Here is a 14169-nt window from a genome sequence, read left to right as displayed (position 1 = left end):
CCGGCTCCTGAATTCAACTCGTTGACTCAGTGATTCGGTCTAAAAGATTTGTTCACAAAACAAACTTATCCGGCTCCTGAATTCAACTCGTTGACTCAGTGATTCGGTCTAAAAGATTTGTTCACAAAACAAACTTATCCGGCTCCTGAATTCAACTCGTTGACTCAGTGATTCAGTCTAAAAGATTTGTTCACAAAACAAACTTATCCGGCTCCTGAATTCAACTCGTTGACTCAGTGATTCGGTCTAAAAGATTTGTTCACAAAACAAACTTATCCGGCTCCTGAATTCAACTCGTTGACTCAGTGATTCGGTCTAAAAGATTTGTTCACAAAACAAACTTATCCGGCTCCTGAATTCAACTCGCTGACTCAGTGATTCGGTCTAAAAGATTTGTTCACAAAACAAACTTATCCGGCTCCTGAATTCAACTCGCTGACTCAGTGATTCGGTCTAAAAGATTTGTTCACAAAACAAACTTATCCGGCTCCTGAATTCAACTCGTTGACTCAGTGATTCGGTCTAAAAGATTTGTTCACAAAACAAACTTATCCGGCTCCTGAATTCAACTCGTTGACTCAGTGATTCGGTCTAAAATATTTGTTCACAAAACAAACTTATCCGGCTCCTGAATTCAACTCGTTGACTCAGTGATTCGGTCTAAAAGATTTGTTCACAAAACAAACTTATCCGGCTCCTGAATTCAACTCGCTGACTCAGTGATTCGGTCTAAAAGATTTGTTCACAAAACAAACTTATCCGGCTCCTGAATTCAACTCGCTGACTCAGTGATTCGGTCTAAAAGATTTGTTCACAAAACAAACTTATCCGGCTCCTGAATTCAACTCGCTGATTCAGTGATTCGGTCTAAAAGATTTGTTCACAAACCAGACTTTAACTGGTTCTTGAGTTAAACTCAGTGATTCGGTCTAAATTATTTGTGTACAAAACAGACTGATCTGGTTTACAAGTTTAACTGACTGACTCAGTGAGTCAATCTAAAAGATTTGTTCAAAAATCAGACTTAACCAGTTCTCAAGTTCAACTCACTGACTCACTGATTCTTTTTAAATGAAAGTGGAATAAGTAATGTCAGAACAACTTTTCTTGAACCATATTTGTTCAAATCACAGTTCATATGATGTAAAATTACATAAAAATGAAAAGCTTGCTTCTTGCACGTTCACATCATCACCTTTAACGTCTCTGAGGTTGATTTGGGATGCTAATGCTAATGATTTTCTCATGCTTTGATCTCTCAAAGACTGATGTGGTTTTAATGTGTGAGAGCTGAATATATTGACTGTCCTGCTCAAGTGCCTCTTTATCTCACAGCGATGATATTAGCATCAGACCCACATTTGTGCAGCAGCGACTAAAGATGAATATCAATTGATTATCATCAATGGCTTCATTGTCAGGATGAAGCATTTACACAAAGGAGCATAAATGATGCAGTCTCTCATTTGTGTAGACATCAGCTACAGGCGAGGATAAAACAGGTGAGGTGATGAATGAATGATGAGGTGTAGTCAGGACACAGAAGAGTTCAAGCATATTAAAGCAAGCTCTTCTGAATCTAGATATTGAGTTTTACTGACACTTTCCACAAACGGGCTGAATTTGAGTGCTTTTGAAAAAGAAATAAAATCACTAATCTCATTTTGAGAAATGCATAATCAAGTTACTGTTGATTTTCTGTCTGTTAAGAAAGTGGAACATTTGATAAAAGTCAATTGTGACCCGTGACAGTATTTTAATTTATTTTTCTACGTCATGGTGGAAATTAACTGTGCAATAAAAAAGTTTTCCTTACCAAGTTATTGTTATTGCATAAACTAGCCTATATATAAATATATATATGAAATAATTTTTACAATTTAATTTTTGACACTTTAAATAATTTACTTAAAATTTTTTTTATCTATCTATAATTATATACATATATATATAATAATACAATTTTATATCTATTGCACAAAACTTTCTAGCCCTGACTTCTTTTTTCTTTCTTTCTTTCTTTCTTTCTTTCTTTCTTTCTTTCTTTCTTTCTACTAAATAAAACTGTAGCCTCACATCTAGCCTTGAGTACATTATGCATTTTATTTAATGTCTTTGTTTTATATTTTAAAATAAATATAATAAATAAGATTTCAAAACTGCAACTATCCCCTATACTTGCCTATACTTGACTACTTTAGAGATTATAGTTTATTGGTTGTTTGTTTGTTTGTTTAAATTAAATAACAATAGCCCCATCTATCTAGTCTAGTTATTAGTATTATTAAAATTACATTTCAAATTGCAACTATATAGCCCTTCACTACTTTGTTTGTTCGCTTGTTTTTAAAATAAAATTGCAACTCACCCCAACCATCTACTTGTTATTTATTTATTTATTGTTTGTTTGTTTTTAATTGCAATCTTAGCCCCAATCTAATCTAGTTAGTTAGTTAGTTCATTTTATTTATTTATTTATTGTTTTTTTATTATTATTATTATTTATAATCGTTACTATTTATTAATTCAATAGAATTAAGAGACATTTGTTTTAATTATCCCCAACTCTCTAGCCTTAACTATACTTTTATCCATTTAATAGAATAAAAAAAAAAAAAAACATTTTATATTGCATGCATTTTATTTTAAATTAAATTTCTTAATCTAAATTACTTTACTGCAAGAAAAAAATAAATAAAAAAAAAATAACAATGACCCAAATCGGGGCTTTAAACCATATTCAAACATTTCTTACAGTTTGATCACAGCCTGCAAATCTTTCATAATAACCTCTTAGTAAAATTCTTCCTTGAGGTTTGAGGAAAGCGCTGGCCTCCCGAGACCTTTCTTGAGGAACTCTCCCCCCCCCCTCTCTCTCTCTCTCTCTCTCTCTCCCCCTCCCTCTCTCTCTCTCTCTCTGTTATCAGTACAGTGGCGTATGTTTCTGAACAAATGGTGTTTGATGATAACCTTCCTCAGAAGCTCCTCTGAGCTCTTCTCTCTGCTAATGCATGTTATCTAGGTTGTCATCCAGCAAATACTGCAGGAGGCAAAACTGTCTAAATGGAAGGATGACTTCCACTTCGCCAAAGTCTTCTTTAGGTATCTTAGCACACATAGCGGTAATGTATCAGCGAGCAGTGCTGCTTTGTGACGGGACCATCAGTAATGCTGTAGATGTGTCAGCAAACACACAGAAACTACTGTACTTCAGCACAAACACACACTTACAGAGCTTCATCGGAGCTCACAGGACAACAGACTCACTTTATCATATCATATCATATATGATATAATATCACACATGTATTATGATCGTTTTTTCCTTACTTATATATTTTCATACAAATTAATCAAAATGTAACCGTTTATACCAAAAATTAATTCGGTCATTGTGTACTGTCGCCTATATATTAGTGTAAAATAAAATAAAATAAAATAAAATAAAATAAAATAAAATTAAATTAAATTAAATTAAATTAAATTAAATTAAATTAAATTAAATTAAATTAAATATATTTTTGTAGCATTATAGGCTATATATGTAAAAAAATAATAATAATAATAATAATAATAGTAATCAAATGTGTTATCACCCACTTGTCGTCCTTTTTTTAACTTAAGAATCAAAAACAGAGCTTCATAAGTGAAACATGCACTTTTTTTTAATTCATGTTTGCTGTATTACTGTACTGTATTACTTTCTGATCATTCATCATTACTGTTGTTTTGAAAGATGACATCAGAGGCCATTTTAATTGGCTTATAATCTGCTCATCACTATGCAAACGTAAACAAAAGCAGAATTAAATAAAAATGTTTTTGTCTCCTGATTGACCTGCATTCACCTCGTTTCTTCTCGTCTTGTCTCTTTTCCACAGGGCCTGTTTAATTAAGTTAGGAAGCAGTCAGTCTTTACTTAAGGATAACAACACACACACAGCAGTCTGTTTATACTGCCATTAAATCCTATTCTATCACAGACGAGAGAGGTTTGTTTCACAGTGTATTTTATGAAGGAAATGTGTGTGTGCTTGTGAATGGATGTTGCATGGTTACTAAAATGGTTTCTAGCACATCGTTATGTGTTGCTAAGTGCTAAGTTTACTTGCTTTTAACTCATCAAACGTCCAACTCCAAGCACCAAGACCAAGAAAATCCACTCACTTCAGACACCTCGTTTGCGTAAGTGTTAAGAGATTTTTTTAAGTTAACTGTCTTAAATTAACACATTTCAAAAGCTGACAATGTTGAGCTGTAAAGTAAAGCCTGGAGGTTTCATGTAGCATTATAAAGTTAATGTTCACTCAGAAATCTGTTTTAATTAATACACTCTCGTGTTGTTCTGATGTGTTTTGGATACATTTTAAAGGGTAACAGACTGAATTTTAACACTGTATTCTATGAAAATCCTCCGTTTTTGTCTGTTAATCATATACAGTGGCATCAGAAGACTTAAAATATATTAAACTATGGAGCTTTTCAGTCAAAAATCAAGATTTTATTAATTATAGATATACATTTATTTGTAATACAACATGTTAGCCTCAGCAGCTACAGCAACTGTTCATTAAAATCAAATCAATAGTAAAATAAGATAATAATAATAAAAATAAGTAATTATAATTGGAGCTGGAATGACAAGTGCATAATGACAGAATTTTTATTTTTATTTATTTTTTTATTTTTTTGGATATGCTGTTTAATTTATTTTAATTATTTAATTTGTATAAAAATACTAATGTTTTATAATAAAAAATAAATAAAAGTTTTATAAAAATGTATACAATGTAACTAAATATTTTCATTCAATTAATTAATTAATTCGATATGAATCAGTTATAATACATAATGCCAGATTTTTATAGAAAATTTTTTTATGAACTGTTAAATTTAATGTAGTTAATGTTTATTTGTCTATTTGTCTATTTGTCAAAATATAGTACAAATAGTGTTTTACAAAAAAAAAAAAAATAATAATTATGTAACTAAAATTATGTAATTTCCAATTAAAATGTATATTTATATTGAAATACGTTTGTCACAGCACTAGAGTTACTCTATAGAAATAAAGTAAAAAGTTAGTAAAATAAAAATAAATTAAACATAAATGTGGAATATATAAATGTATGCATGGTCTGAATACTGGATTCTGATTGGCTGGCAGGAATGCATTACGATGCTTTAATGCACAGGTAGTTCCAAATCAGTTTAATTACTGTTCTATATTAATGTGCGGCTTTTATTTATGCACACAAACCCACAAACATCACACACACACACACACAGAGAGAGAGAGAGAGAGAGAGAGAGAGAGAGAGAGAGAGACTGAGACTGCACTGCGCACACACAGAAACATGTTCTCAACACTGCCCTGTGACTTTTATGAATAAAATAGCCTAGACATGAACACATAATACATTAATGAATTAAAACAGCTGCTGTAAAGATAATAGCGGTGGTCGTAACGATTTAAGCACTGCATGCATTAATGGAAATATCACAGGAGGAGGGCTGGTGTTTATGTACGACACGAGTTGTACAATCCTGAAAGTCTGCATTGAGCTTTGATGCGGTAGGAATAACGTGCTCTAATTGATTTGGATATCCTAATTACATTTCTCCAGTCTCATGTCTCATTAGCAAACGTAAAAATAGGGGGCGAGTGAAAGCTGACATTAATTCACGCAGTCTGCCCACGGGATTGAGGAATAAAACACACACTCGTTACATGCAGACAATCACACAGACTTACAGGTGGACTCTGTTTACATCAGAGAGAGAGCGCTGGTGTGTCCTCTGGTCAGCCCCAGGGGATTGTGGGACTGCAGTGGCTCGTCCATCTGCTGATTTTAAAGGGAATCGTTCAACCAAACCTGATGTGGAGAGTGTTAGGATGTGCTGAATGAGAACTGGGACTCACATCACAGGCCTTTTTATTTTATATTAAATAAAAAGAAAACAATACAAAACGAGAAGAGAAGCTAGTGCTTACTGACGCGTTCTGGAACAGTTCATTCACTCTTTCCTAAGAAGGAAGGCAGCATCTTGTTGTCTTCACTGCATCTTTGTCATCTGGTTTCTGCACGTTCTCCTCTGTCATAAACACTATGTGTGTGAATCGGTGGGCGGGGCTAAACAAGCACTGATGTCGAAGCAGGTGTTGATCATCTTCTGCGGAGGCGGAGCTTATGCACACTATGACATCATAGAGCAGAACACTGTTTTATTCAGACTGCCTTCAACATGAGCTGTTTTTAGACTAATGACAAAGTTTCGAGTTTTGAAGCTTACAGGATGTTTTGGAGGGAATTTTGGTGACCCACATAAAATATGTGTAGAAAAAATATACATAAAAAAGATGTTTTATAATGCATTTCACATATCTAAAATGTTCATTTTTAATGTCTCATTAAAATTATTAGATGATCATCATGATATATAATCTAATACTTCTTAATTTGTCATATTTATAGATTTTTTATTACATAAAATATGTTACAAAAATATTTTTAGTTTGTCATTTGTTCATTACACACACACAGGCATATATGACAACAATTAAAAATGTTAATTTTACAGTAAAATATTAATTTATCTGCTACAAAAAAAATGTAAAAATGTATATTGTCATTAAAATGATAATTTTTAATTTGTCAGTAAATAATTTGAATCATTATATATTTACATGTAAATATATGTACATATATATAATTAAATGAAACAGCATGCTTTAATTTGTCATTAAATTATGTATTGTTTTATTTTATTTGGGGGGGGGTAAACAATTTTGATAAATCTACATTTATAAGATTATCGGTGAACAACTTAATTTTTGCATGTGAAAGATAAGTAAAAATAGATACTTGTTAAAATAACATTATTATTGGATTTCCTCACTGGTCATCTGGTCCAGCCGGTGATGACTTAGGGTGCTTTCACACCTGCCTCATTTAGTTCGGTTGAATCATACCAGAGTTCGTTTCCCCCTTTGGTGCGGTTCGACTGGGCAGGTGAGAAAGCAGCAAACGCACTCGGGTGCGCACCAAAAGCGGACCAAACAAGTGTAACGAGCCCTTCCTGAAGAGGTGGTCTCGGTACGCTTTCAAACGAACTCTGGAGCGGTCCGTTTGTGCTGAGAATGTGATCCGACCTCGAACAGACCCAACTGCAAAAAGTACTGATCATTTTTGGACTAAACCAACTGCCGTAGTCAGGCGTGTTATGCATTATGGGATGAGGAAGTGTTTGTTGACAGTTTGCACTTTAGCATGACAGCTCGTGCACAAACTTGGAGTAGTGAAGAGGTGCGGAGCCTCATAGAAATTTGGTCAGATGACCATGAGCATGTCAGAGTTAAGAAGAATTAATGCACGCCTCCGCTTGAAGTTACGAGCGATTCCCGCTGAACAATGTAATAGATTATGACCAGGGACAAAACCAGCCCGCACAGTTGTGTTGTCTCCGTGTTGTTTGCTGGCTTTTCCTCTTACGTTGGAATTTTCCCGCACGTAAAATCTGACCAATTGAAAAGCAGTTTAGGAAATACGTCATGGCCAATGAGTGATGTGGATGTTGTCATGTGACTGCATTTTGGTTCGTTTCAACTGGTACGGCTCAAAGCAATCAGTGTTGTGTGAAAAGGAACCAAAAAAGCTGAAAAATGCTACAATGTATAATTGTTTGCCCTTGGTTCGGACCAAATGAACCGATCTAGAGATGTGAAAGCACCCTTAGTAAAGCACCAGCACACTTTCCTCGTGACTCATGAAGAGCGGCAGGCTTTAATATAGAGCGGGTTTGTCTACGTCAGCTGTTTTACAGCAGCGATGAGTCTGACTCTTCCAATCCGACTGTAACTCTCTGTTTTATAATAGACTTTAATCTATCATGTGGTCATTTAGTGCTTGTGTTAGCAGCTCCTCCGGAATCAAACGTGGCCTCAGATAAAAAGCACGCAGTGATCAAGGGCCGGCCCTTCATATTAAGCACCCTTTGCTCAATTGCTATTGATTTCTGCAGCTTTTAATGTATTAATCATGACCTCTCATGGCCCTATTCACACCATCGAATCATTTCATGCTGCTGAAATGCTCTGGTACTAGTGCCCAATCTAAATTAAATTTGTGCATTTGTACGAATATCTGGGTTGTTGTTGTTAATAATGATATTATCAGCAGAGATCCAGAAGCTCTAAATCCTTGTTTCCGGTTGTTAGTTTTATTTGTTTGTCGAGTCCCGAGGAAAGGATTAGGCTCTAATTAATAATTTGGTCAGATTTCGAGGGCAAAACCTTCTCTTGTTCTCCATCGTTTCCTGTCGGTGACTTCTTAACGAGGATTGTGAGCACCATCTAGTGCTTGAAGAGGTGACGGCAGCCTGGTGTTAATGTATGCAATGTTTGTGCTGGTGCTGTTTAGATATTCATAGAAAATCACAACAAGGCGGAGCAACAACTGGAAGCATAAGAAAACAAATTGCATTTGCACTGCCTGTGATGTGAGCTTCCTGCTGCAGCCCGTAATGCAGAATCATGTCATTTCAAACAGCCTTGGAGTGCAGTTCATTTCTTGTTGCTTTTAAATGTACATAGTTTATTGCAGTTTCTGTGCTTAGTATGCATCTTTTCTGTAAGAGTATTGGATGATCTAATGCATTTGTCGGAATGTGCAGTATGTAACAGTATGTGGAATACTGTATACAATACAATTAAACATTTAAAAAAAATGTATTACATTTCCCAAATATGCTAAATAAAAAAAAATGCACAACACGTGCATTTTATCATTGCATATTACATGCTTTTTCATGTTCTTCTAAACCAGTTTACAGCATGCAGCATTTGAGCATAAATGTTTGTATTTACTTTATTTTAATGTTTCGAATGAATGTTCATCTTTTTCCTTGGGTTTAGAAACCAGTCTTCACAAAAATACCAATCTTGTGCGGCTTCCATCTGTCCTGAAGTGTTAATGTTAATTAAAACACACATTAAAAAAAAAGTATTTGAAAGGAAGCTAAAATAAAAAATAAAATATTCAAAACATTGGTTTAGCAACTCAAATAATAATAAAGAAAATATCAGAAGATAAAAATGCAAAATTACATAAAATGACTACAACTTTTTTAATTTAAAATTAAGTAAACAGAAATATTATTATGAACTCAAATATTAATATTAAAATGGGAAAAATATTAGCTAAAGATATTTAAATAAAAATGTCACAAATGCAAAAGCACAAACAAAAATTACTAAAACCTAAACTGGAGGTAAAATAAAACGCTAAAATACTAATGTTAATTCAAAATATAAATAAAAATAAAAAATAAAAAAGACAAAATGCAATATTACATATAATTACTAAAACATAAGCTAATATATATATATATATAATATATAATATATAATATATATATGTTAAACTATACTTATATGAAATTATTCTGGTTTGAAAATGAGTTAAAAAATCAGACTATTAATAAATACTGTATTAGAATATTAATAATACTGAAATAAACTGCCAGTAAGAAAGAGTGATGTTTTTCAAATATCCCCCCCCCCCACACACACACACACACAAACACACACACACACACAGTGGTGCTCCTCTGACAGCATATTGACGTGAGCGCAGACCTCATCTAAACTCTGTTCTGTAAAGCTCAAGAGTAGATGATAATTATCTTTCTGTTTGTCTTTGTGGAGTGTGGCGCACTTCATTAATAAAATCAATTAGTGTGCCCTCATAACTGTGTATTGATTTACATCACGCCATTCATCTCTCTAGTCTTCATTCGGTCTCCGTGGAAACATCACGTCCCGATTTGACATCCTGTCAGCTGATGTAACGACAACAGATCTGAACTAGTCCGGTTTGATAGATTTGATCGTATTCACACTTGAACACAATCCCAGAAACAGGCCTAATCATTCTGGATCCTCCCGCAGTGATGCATTTCTGCCACTCAATAAAAAATAACAAAGGGAATTGCTTTTGAGCTCACATTTTTTGATGTTTTCTTCTCAGAATTGCCTGATACTACCAGAAGTCGGCATTCGGTATTGCATAAAAAAAAAAAAAAAAAAAAAAACTGAAAGGCAACAGAAAAAAAATGTCAGGATTGAAAGATATAAACCCATCACAAGAAAACTGTGAGCTTATGTCTTCTAGTTATGAAAAAGAAGTCAAAAATACCCCCCCCCCCCCCCCCCAAAAAAAAGTCAGAATTGCAAGATATGAACTTGTAATTGTGAGAAAAGTCAAAATTTGCTAAATATAAACTCAAAATTGTGAGAAAAAAAATTGAATTGTGGGGGAAAATGCAGAATTCTCAATTCACAATAACATTTATTTTATTTTATTTTATTTTATTTTTTTATTTTTTTATTTTATTTTTTATTTTTTATTTATTTTTTTTTTAATTTCATTTCATCTCATTCCATTTTATTTTATTTTATTTTATTTTATTTTATTTTATTTTATTTTATTTTATTTTATTTTATTTTATTTTATTTTATTCCATTCCATTCCATTCCATTTCAGTTCAGTTCAGTTCATTTTATTTTATTCCATTTTATTTTATTTATTTATTTATTTATTTGTTTGTTTGTTTGTTTGTTTGTTTGTTTGTTTGTTTGTTATTATTATTATTATTATTATTATTATTAATTAATTAATTTATTTATTTTTATTTTTTTTTATTTTAGCGGCAGAAGCAAGCTTCCACACATTTGCCTCCAAATCAGAAGTTTGTGCTCAAATCAGTTTTTCCTCTATGTGCATGAACAATAAAAGAGGCAAACGAAGCTCTTCCTTCTCCGCACGTTCCCTTGTGATCTGAATCCTAGGAGAGAAAGACTAATTGCTTCTACAGACAAACCGCCCTGTAAATGAGTCCTAATTTGCCATCGTTTTAAGCCAGGCAGGAGAACCAGACTCGGCTCTCTCTGAATCTATTATTCCGTCTCTCCTCAGAGGATTGACTGAAACCGTGCGCAATCCAACATGCATTAAACATCTTTAGGGCTTGAGTGAAGCTTTCTGTGTGTTTGGAGGAGGAGTGGATGAACAGAAAAGCGAGATTCAAATAATTCATCTTATTTGTCATTCATTAGAATACAACATGAAAATACATTATCATAAAGTTGAACTTTATGAGTTCATTTGTGAAATTAGGCTGCATAAACATGCAAGCAGTGATAAAACTTCACATTTATCTAAATAAACGTTGAGCTGATGCTCACAACATATAGCATAGTGTTGTTTGTTTGGAGGATAATATTTGTCTGAAATACATCTGTTTGAAAATCTGGAATCTGAGGGTGCAACAAAATCCAAATATTGAGAAAATCATCTTTAAAGTTGTTGAAATGAAGTTTTCAGCGATGCATATTACTAATCAAAAATTAAGTTTTGATATATTTTTGGTAGGACATTTACAAAATATCTTCATGGAACATGATCTTTACTTAACATCCTAATGATTTTTGGTATAAAGGAATAATCGATCATTTTGACCATCACAGTGTTTTATTTTTATTTATTTTTTTTGTGGCTATTGCTACAAATATCCCCCAGAGACTGAAGACTGCTTTTGTGCTCCAGGTCACGTATGGTTTCCAAGGTTTGCCAATTAAAGCTGCGGTAGGGAACTTTTGACGCTCTAGCGGTTAATAAACAGAACTGCTTGCGTCTTGCGGAAGAACATCGTAGCCGGAACTACTTCTCTCTGTTTATGTCTATGAAGAATCACAAAGGTACTGGGTTACTCCGCCGCGGTATCCCAGAAGCAATCTAAAATAGTCCGAATATAAACACTTATTATAGGTGTACCCTAGTGATTCAGGACAAGCTAAAAACACGGTTTGGAAAATTGATTCATGGTGTACTCGCTTATTATATACACTTTTCTACATTTTGAACACAAACAAAGTTACGGACCTCAGCTCTGATTGGTTGATTCTTAACCGGGAGCGATGTATTTTATGCAAATGGCAATAGGACACTGGGAGGAGCCAGAGGAGCATGATTTTTTCACAGATTATCTGTCTCATATTCTACTGTCAGGACATAATGACAGGTTTAACAAATATGTAAAAATATATATTTTTTTACAAAAGTTACCTACTGCAGCTTTAACAAACCCTTTCAAACACACTGTGTTTGTTCAGCTGTACGGCTGTAATGTGTCTGATGGCACGAGTGTGTCCTTGCTGTTGTGACTCTCAAACATCTGGCTGTGTTTGTAATAATGAGCAGAACATCACGGCTCAGCGACCGTCTCACCTCTGAAAGCCCTGAATGACACTTCAGCAGATGTTTCCATGCAATCTGTTTTTCCCTCTGTTTCGTGTCTTTGCTCTCAGCGTGAAGGTGTTTGACGATCATTCTGTGACAACAGAGTTCATGCTGAAGATCAGGAGCGCCTCTAATCAGCTATTTGACTTTCTACGTGCTTCAGACGAGACATGCAGCATATGTTTTCTTCTTCTCTGGGTCTCATTTACGAGATTTCATGATGCAATAATATTTCCTATTTATTAATATCTTAATTAGATTTAATTTGTATATATATTTTAGTTTAAATTTTAGTCATTCGTTTTTTTGTCATCTTCTTTTATTTTATTTTTATCAAATGTGTCTTTTTGATTGTTTTTCAGTTTTGTTTAGCTATTTTATTCGTTATTTTTAGTTTATTTATTTTCCATTTTTAAACATTTTAATTAAATAGTAATTATTATTATTATTATTATTATTATTATTATTATTATTATTATTATTATTATTATTATACTATTTAATCATATTTATTGTTTATTACTATTATTCTAAAATTATCATTGACCCAGCAGTATTAAAGTACTATCTCATAGTGTTTTTGTTTTAAATATGTCTGTTTTTATATCCATTCACATTTAGTCATTTTAGTGAAATAACTAAACATATATATATATATATATAAGTTTATATAATGTTATTATTATTTTAATGCACCAATATTATAGTATTATTAATATTACCAGTTAAGTATTATTCGTGTTATATAGTGCTTTTGTTTAAAACATGTCTGTTATGTTTGTTTACTTTATTATTTTAGTTTAGGTTATTTAAATTTCTGTAATTTTAGTAAAATAATAAAATATTTTTGGTTGTTGCTGTCATTATTATAGTAATTTTTTTATACCTCCATGTTTTAATAATATTAAATAATATTTATTTATTTATAATTAGAGCCTTACTATTCAGTATCATAGTGCATATTTAGTTTTTAATGTATATTTATTTCATTTTTATTTTTTATTTCAGTTTTAGTAAGCAATTTTAGTGAAGTCTAAGTACTAAAATTAAACGTAACATTTTATTTATTTTTATTAATTAAGGTTTATTTATTTTGATTGTGTATTTAGTTCTAGTGAAGGATGCTGGGACTGGGATGACCTCCTGAAAGCTGATTCTGCTCATATCTCCCTGTACAGAGTGAACAGTCGTCGCTGATGCTAATGCATTGCTAAGTGAGTCGTGTGTGTGCTGTTGAACACAGAGCAGTGTCAGTGTCTCTGGAAGAGCGGGATGATAACTGATGAAGCAGTGAAGTGCACATCTGCTCTCATTGCTCCTGCAGCTCGTCCTGATATCACAGTCTCACACTCACCCGTCATCACTGGGGTTCTGAAGACACTTACCAACACTGTTTTAGACTGTGAACGTGTTCATGTGTTCATCTGACTGACATCAGAAAAATGCAGAAGAAAAAATATAGTGTTGCTACACAGATTATTATGCATATAATTGCTAAAATATTCTATTTACTATAATAATTGGAAATATAATTACTAAAGCTGTAATATATATATATATATATAATTAGGAAATGTTCTTATCTGAAAACGTTTAATAATTGATATTACTATCAATAATAACAATAATATTTATTACTATCAATAATAAATATTATGACTTTGTAATAGTACTAGTAAAATTATTAATAATCAATGCAAAACATTTATATTGAATTCTCTGAAAATAGGTTTAATTTTTCTTTGGTGGTTATTGCAGCAAAACTAATAATAATAATAATATGGTAGAAATCAGGTAATATTTTAGCAGTATTATAGCCTCGTGCTGTTACTGTATCCTAAATGTTAACATTTTTTTTTTTATCTTAGAA

The sequence above is a fragment of the Carassius auratus genome, chromosome 26 (genome assembly GCF_003368295.1).
Source record: "Carassius auratus strain Wakin chromosome 26, ASM336829v1, whole genome shotgun sequence".
Classification (NCBI taxonomy): Eukaryota; Metazoa; Chordata; class Actinopteri; order Cypriniformes; family Cyprinidae; genus Carassius; species Carassius auratus.
Note: the sequence above shows the minus strand (reverse complement) of the source record.